Raw genomic sequence first — 8,592 nt, 5'->3', positions numbered from 1 at the left:
TATATGGTTATATGTCATATTATTTTAATTGCCCTTAACAAGGTTGAGTAAGGCAGTCCGGCGGTTCAGGATGTTTAAAGTGACGTGTTGTTCATGGGTTCAAAGTTCTACCAATTTTGTTTGCCAAAACTAAACGGAGGCCACCATGTATGTTCTATTTGATTTTTTTTCAATCTAAAAGAATTCCTAATAAAATAACTGTTGAAACTTAAAATTTATGTAGAATAAACAACTAATCTAAAAAATAAATTTTTAACCAAAAGTTATTTCTTAAATAAATTTTAGAATTTAAAGATCAAGCTCTACAAAACTTTCTTCAATAAAAGCTCTCGACAAACTAGAAATCATCTCGACTCTCTCTTGCCTTTGGTTTTATGCTTACTTTAATTAATAAGATTTCTAATGTTTTTTTTTTGTTATTTTAATTTTAATTTATAAAATTATGGTCCTATTAAAAAAAAAATTGTTTAGCTAAATATTGCATTGTTTGATCTAAAAAATATGGTACATCATTTATCGACAACAAAATTATTGACTCGTTTAAAGTTTGAATATTTTTAACAGAATTTCTGGCTACGCCACTGTAAACAATTATCATGGATGGTGAGAAAGATTCTGAAGGCTAAAAAGTATTTGGAGCAGGCAGAATATCGCTTTGATGACCTTATGGAACTATAGTAATTCTCTATCAGAAAGTTATAACAAAAAGTCGGAAAGTCCCATGGAGGAGACTAGTTTGCAATAACCTGGAATGTCCAAGCTAGATTTTTACTAAGAATGGTGCCTCATGAAAGACTATATATAGAGATAGATTGGTGCATTGGGGTGACTAACAATCCAATATGCCATTTATGTGAAGGTGAAGATGAATCTGTTAGCCACTTGTTTTTCAAGTGTTCTTTTAATGCTTCAATATGGACTAAATTGCTCAGGTGGCAAGGTATTATGAGGCAGGCACTGGGATGGGAAAAGGAGCAAGCATGGGTCATACTGTTTTGAACAAAAAAATGCCAAAGCAGAGATCTACTGAATGTGTATAGCTGTGTGTGCATACTATTGTTAGGGATATATTAGATATGCCCTAGATCCAATGTCATATTTGATGATTTGAACATTTTTTTTTGTGAACGTTATTTCATATAAAATATATATATGGCATTTGATATTCTTTTATCATTGTTATTAATTGCTTGATTAATTTGATAAGGTCCTTGATTAAATTTTGAGACTTGACATTGTGATGGAGATCATGATAATAAGAGTGAAGTTTCTTATAATTTAATTTAAATTTTGTTCTTGATCATAGGATTATTAATTTGGACATTAATAATTTGGTTAGATCAATATCTATGTGATCATCTTTATAGGATAAAGATTAGTTGATCTCATTAACTAAATCACATAGATAGATGATGCATATGGAGATATGATCATTGAACCGACTCATTGGATAATTCTTAATGGTTAGAATTACCATAAACTGTCAATGGGATATTCTCTAGAAGAATGTGATGTAAGAACTTTCTTTGACATGATATCATCATAGTAATTGACAAGTTATTTATTGTACTTTGATACTAGACACCTATGGCCCTAGGGCGATAGTTGAAAGGATATTAGGTATGATTAAATACTTGTAGAATTAGTGATTGATCAAGATGGAATCTGTCAACTCTTGGTAATGAGTTTAAGCTCCATGTTGTCATGAATTATAACCGACCAAATTAAGACCTTGGCCATGGCGATTGAATGAAAGAAGAAAAGAGTTTCTTAGGTCATTCAATGGTTGATTATATTTTGACATGAACACATAGTTGGTCGCCTATTAGGATTTGACAGTTGAACCATATCGTAGGGTAAACCAGAGCTATAATTACAGAAGGAATTAATACATTATTCTTCTACAGGTTCTTGAGAGTAAATTGTATACTTCATGTTATCCGGTCGTTAAGGAGTGTTGCTAGACGTCACCCTTGATTAGTGTATTGATGTGATCAATTTACTAACGGCTTAGTATTGAACCTATGGGGTCGCACACTAACGAGTGTTCTGATCTTTGCTAAATGATTAATTGCTTTATTATTTGATAATTAAATTAAAGAATTTAATTCGTCAAATATATTCAGTTATTAGTAAATCAAGAGAGTTATTCTTGAGAAAGTCCTTATAATAAGTCCTTATGGTATTGTTTACAATTTTCAACACATTTGATATGGGAGATAATTTTTTAATAGGAAAATATTAATAAGAAGAGTTCAATTTAGAATTGAATTCTATAAATGTGTTGTATGTTTTTATTTTCAAATATTGACTAAGTTATAAAATTCAATTTAAAATTGAATTCCATAAATAAATTACATGTTTTTATTTTAAAATGGTGGCTAAGTTGTAGAATTCAATTTAGAATTGAATTCCATAAATGAGTTACATGTTTTTTTAAAAATGGTGACTAAGTTGTAGAATTCAATTTAGAATTGAATTCCATAAATGACTTACATGTTTTTATTTTAAAATGTTGACTAAGTTATAGAATTTAATTTAGAATTGAATTCCATAAATAAGTTACATGTTTTTTTTTAAATATTTACCATAAGACATGTGATTTGTATTTTCCAATGAAAATTATGTATATATATGTGTGTGTGTGTGTGTGTGAGAGAGAGAGAGAGAGAGAGTCCTAATTAAAAATTAGTGAGACATAGATCTTATACATATTGTAAAGAAACCAAGAGAGTTATTCTTGAGAAGAAAAATTACTTTGAGAAAGTTATAGTACATTATAAAACCAAGATAGAAAATACTAGTACAAGAAAATTGTTTCTTGTTCTTCTACCTTTGAGTTGAGATTTTTGAGAAAAATTTCAACACAATATTTTCATTCAATTTGTTCACAGGGTTTCATTGATCAAGGAGTTGATAGCAAGGACCAGTCTCAGTGTCGATACACATAGAGTCTTCGCACTATCGAAGAAATTAAAAACGAAACTCTCTTCATAAGGTACGTCTTAGATTCGATCTTTGATATGTAAATAAATTTTTAACACGAAAATTTCTGCCTAAGATTGCTTTTATCTTCCGCTCCGTGTTATGAACACCTCTATGCAATCCTACAACTATATGTGGCAAGAAAGGAATAATAGGGTATTTTAAGGCAAAGGGAGAGAAGCTGAAATTCTGGTGCGACACGTCATACAAGATATTAATGTTCGAGGAGAATGGAGTATAAAAATAGCTGGCTAAATGAGAAAAATGAATTACTATCCATAGTTGTAGTTATGGTCAGACACGGACTCAAAATTTGAAGATGGTGGGGGCACTATTATCTTTAATATAGACAAAGTTGAAAACTTTATCGATAATTGAATTAGGTCCCGCCGTATGCCGATGAACTCTCTGTGACGAATGACATATGTGAGTGAGTTAGGAGGTGAAGTTGGGTATAAAAGTGATTTGGAGCTTTAAGACAAGGGTTTAATCAAAAAAACAAAAAGGAAAGTAAAAAATCAAAACATAAATAAATAAAAAATCTTGAATAAAATTAATATTTTAGCTAAAAAAAGGAAACCTACTTAAGGAAAGTGAGGGAGTCTTGGATTCGAACCCAGGACATCCCTCACGAAAGTAGAACTGGGTAGGATCGGTCGAATCATAAATTTCGATTTTTCGGTGTCGGTTTAATCGGTTATTCGGTCGGTGTGCGATTTATAAATTATTAAATTTCGGTATTCGATGCGATTAACGATTTTGGTGTTTCGATTTTCGGTTAAACCAAAAAACCGAAGTTTTGGCTTCAACAATGGAGATTTAAAGGAAAAATCATTGCTTTCAATTCGATCAGTTCTAAAAACAATAATGGAAAATCTTAAATAAGAGAATGAGAGGAAGCCAATCATTCATTTGGGCGGTGGTGACCTTTCTGCAATACCATGCTTTCGAACTCCTCCAATAGCAGAATACACTCTTTTTAGTGATGTTCAATCTGCTAAGTTTGGTTATGCTCCTGATGTTGGTCTTTATTCAGCTCGGAGGTCTCTATGAGTCAACACATAAAAATCGTTCACCGTTAATAACCAAAAAACTAAACCAAAAATAACCGTATCGAACCTTGAAAAAACCGCACCGAACCGTAAATTTTTTGTTTCGGTTTGGTTATTAATATTACAAAACCAAAAACCGATAAAACGAACCGTACTTTCATACTAACCGACCGAACCAATCGATGTCCACCCCTAAACTGAAGCAAGTAGTAAACTCGACTAATGCCCCCAACGAGCTTTTATGTTACAGAATGCCTAATTAAATATAAATCCATTTCATAATATATATATATATATATATATATATATATATATATATAGAGAGAGAGAGAGAGAGAGAGAGAATTTTTCTTGAAGTTTATGGGATCCGGTGAACCTTTACTGTATATGTAGAACTGCCGCTGTTTATAATGTGACAAGTGAAAATTTGGGTCCCAATTGTTTGTTTTGCAAAATTGAAGTGATAGAGGTTGATCTACTCATTATACTTGGAATCTGTTTCAGATCCAACTAAGGGTGACAAGTGGGCCGATTAGGCTCGGGACCAGCCCAGGCCTACGAGCCCATATAGGTAGTGGGCCTAAATGGTCCTACCCGTTTAAGCCCGGGATCAGGGAGATATACAGGCTCATATGGGCCGGTTCACAGTAGGGGACCGTTAGGATCAGGACCGTTTGGGCCCGGGACCGGATCCTAAGTAGGCCGGTTCAACCTGTCCTAGCCGGTCCCAAACGGTCTCAACCAGTCACCAACGACTATATTTTAAAAAAAAATCCAATTAATTTTTTGACTGTTACCCATTTAAAATGTAGTCGTTATTGCTGCCAAAATAGCCGTTGGCTATTTAAAAAATAGACATTTAACCCCCCCCCCCTCCAAACTTTGTTTTAACCCCAATCTTTTTATAATTATACTTTTTCCCTATTTTCAACTATAAATACCCCCTCATTCTTTTATTTTTCTTCACCAAATCATCAATCTCTCTCTAATTTTCTTTTAAAATTGGTTACTTTGTTGTTGCAACTTGTGTGAAAAATTGTGAAATTGGTGAATTGAAGTATTCAAGTCTTCAACGATAATTAATTTCAACAAGTTGTTCGTCAATTCGGTAAACTCGTTCCAACTCTTTAGTTTTAATATTATAGTTTGTTTTATTTAATTACTTTGTATAATTATAATTAAGATGGCTTATTCCTTAAAAAAAATATTTAGTAAAAATAAGGAAAAATCCAAGAGTGGTGAATCTAGTGGTCAATCTATTCCTCATCTACTTCCCCGGCCTCCCCTATCCAAACCCCATACCCGCCTTCCATCTGTTCATATTCTTGATAGCGATAATACTTTATTACAATTTACCGAGAGTCAATATGTGCATAATGTTGGAGGTGGTGAAAACTTAAATCATGAATATATAAATTCTCTTTATGGTAATTCAACTATTGATGAAGAAGATGAGCAGGAAATAGATTTAGATGAAACGCAACCGGATGATGATACACTCACTAGTCATGTTGTTCAATTTAACCCAACTAATCCAAATGATGCCCCGGTTAACCCCCCTGTTACTACCCCTACTTTTTCTAGACAACCTTCTAAACAGGCCAAAACATCTCTTGTTTAGCCTTTTTTTTTTATTCAAATAAGAGAAAAAAATAAAGCTAAGTGTAAAACTTGTGGCAAAGAGTTAGCTTTTAACTATGTTGATCGGGGGGAAGTTTGAGGAGACACGTAATGATACACCCTCAAGATAAAGCTAAATATTTTCAAATGAAAGTTGCGGTCGGGGGGTCAAGTCCAACTAGTCAGCCTGACCCTAGTACCGGGTCAAATCAATTTCAACCGAGAATTAACACTGTTACCAGTGGTATTTTATATTATGACCCAAGAAAAGATAGGGAAGAATTGACAAAAATGGTTACTGTTATGTGCTTACCCTACAGTTTTCCGTCTAACCCCCACTTTGTGCATTATATTAGAAGAGTTTTTAATTCTACTTATAAAGGATGGTCTCGCACAACCATAAAGAGTGATATTTTAAATATAAACATGAATATGAATAATATTTGCGCTATTTATTTACTTATATTAATTATCGTGTTGCTATTACTACTGATATTGATAGAAGTGGTAATGACTGTGATTATCTTACTGTTACAAGTCATTGGATTGATGAGGACTGGATAATGCAAAAGCGCATTATTGCTTATAGAATAATTAATTCACGTCACACAGGGCAGTTTATTTCTACCGCGGTTACGGATATTTGTAGATATTTTTGCTTTAGTGATAAAATAATGTCAATTTCAATGGATAATGCTACTAGTAACACTAATGATATAGCCTTGCTTACCACTACACTAAATCCTGCTTTTAGTAATATTTTTCATGTTAGATGTATTTGTCATATTTACCATTTAATTGTGGGTGTTGGTATGAGAATTTTAAATGTTGAAATTGAAAAGGTTAAAATGGCTCTTAACTGGCTTTTTTATTCAAACCGTAGAAGTAGACTTAGAGAATATTTTAAAAGATGCGATGAATTTGGCCTAAGAGAAAGAAAGGTTCTTAAACCTTGTCCAACTAGATGGAATTACAAGTATGAAAGTTTAGTTGTTGCATATGAATATAGAAACCCCATAAACTCAACGTTTAATGCTCATGTAAGTGATGATGATGAGCACCTTACAAATACGGATTGAGCTAATGTTAAAATGCTTGTAGATTTTTTAGAAAGATTTCATGTTGCTACAAATGAATTTTCTGGGCAATATTATCCGACTATTTCGAACTGTTTAGATTATCTTGCAGATTTTGCAAATTTGTTTGCTTATTTTTCAGAGGGTGGGAAAATTTATGAAGTAGTCATTTATTCTATGAGAAAGAAATTTAAAAAATATTTTTACCCTATTCCCCCTATTTATGATATTGTTGCGTTGTTAAATCCTACTATGAAATTAGGTGGTCCTCAATATTGGTATCGATCTACTTATAATGGTTTATCACTTGCACCTGAGGAGTTGTCTACATTTTCGGACGCACAAGCCTTAATTAAAATAAATTCTCTAACTATTTATAGTGCTTATCAAATTACACTAGATAATGCTAGACCAGATATTCCAATTCCTTCTTCTTCTAGTTCTCAATCATCTAAAAGAACTGAAGGAGTAAGAGCACTTACTGCTTGGACCGAGTTCAGAAGTTCTCAAAGTTGTACCACTAATGATTTGTTCACAACTACATGAGTTTGAAGTTTATTTGTCGCAGGGACTTGAGGAAGTGAATCCCGAAGGCTCATTTAATCTTTTGGAATGGTGGAAGGACAAAGAAAAATACTTTCCGATCCTTTCAAGGATGGCCAGAGACATTTTAACCATTCAAGCTTCAACAGTGGCATTGGAGAGCGCTTTCAGTCAAGCAAGACTTCAACTCGGTGATTATAGAGCGTCCATGAAGGAGAGCTTGGAAAAATTAGTACTTTTCAGAGATTGGATCCGTTCGGAACGAAGAAATTTTGTACTTGCTGAATCACAACTAGCAGTAGACGAAGATTACAAAGAAATGCTAGTTGAACTTGCGGAGGATGCAGCTTTGCCCGGAAGCGGTGATGAACAAGCTTCTTTTTCGCCACCACCAACGAAAATTCCTCCGAACCTTGATGGATTTATGAAAATTGTAAGAGATATCATGTAAAATTAATATGTAACTTGTATTTTGGCACATTTTGATTAGTTTCTTTTTCTTCTCAATGGTGGTATTAATACCTTGATTGTGCTCATTCTATTGGGGGGAAGGGGGAGCTAAGAAAGATTGGGCCATGTTTTCTTAATGTCATAATAATAAAAATTATAACGCATTCCTTTGAATATCTTTTTACAATATTTTGTGTTTTAAATTTGAATTAAAAAAATTTAAGTCACAATTATATAATATAATTTACAAGAAAATGTCTTAGATAAAAAATTTAAACAAATAAATAGGCCCACTTAGGATATATATATATAAGCTATATAATTTACAAGAAATTGCCTTAGATAAAAAAAAATTAAAAAAGGAATTTTTACATTCCTATACACTATATGAAACTATGTTACTCTCCTTACTCAAGTTTTACTATAATTACATTTTATATATCCAATTATCATTTATATACATTTTAAGAGAATTAATGATCATAATTAGTGTCCTAAAATTAGTCTAACACATCTTCCACTCCTCCACATTTTTCTCTCCACATCGCACCCCCCTCTCCCACGTATGTTGCACAAGATAGCAGCAATTCCACCATTGACAACTATTAAAAAGTTTTGAAACTTTGAATTCGAATTTGGGTTTTCAAAAAAACATTATTTGTTTGAACTGGATGTTGTTGCAAAGAATTGAGAATTCTCTCTACGTCTCTCTCTATCTCTCAATCCTTAATTTCAGTAATGTAAAGCAAAGGAAAAGAGAGCAGTAATTCGAATTTGGGTTTTCAAAAATTATTATTTGTTTGGATTGGGTGTTGTTGCAAATAATTGGGAATATAGTTTGGAGTTTATATCTCAATTTTGAGGGG

The 8,592-nt window shown here is 32.6% G+C and overlaps 1 long non-coding RNA gene across 1 annotated transcript; it reads left to right on the top strand.

Annotated features, from left to right (window-relative positions):
* The first annotated feature begins 2,683 nt into the window (after positions 1 to 2,683).
* Positions 2,684 to 7,900, top strand: LOC138876487 (uncharacterized). Its single transcript, XR_011401785.1, has 2 exons — positions 2,684 to 2,998; positions 7,302 to 7,900. It is a non-coding gene; the product is annotated as an uncharacterized lncRNA (long non-coding RNA).
* The last annotated feature ends 692 nt before the right edge of the window (positions 7,901 to 8,592 follow it).

Source organism: Nicotiana sylvestris, chromosome 8 (genome assembly GCF_000393655.2).
Source record: "Nicotiana sylvestris chromosome 8, ASM39365v2, whole genome shotgun sequence".
Lineage (NCBI taxonomy): Eukaryota > Viridiplantae > Streptophyta > Magnoliopsida > Solanales > Solanaceae > Nicotiana > Nicotiana sylvestris.
This window is presented reverse-complemented; position numbering and strand designations above follow the sequence as displayed.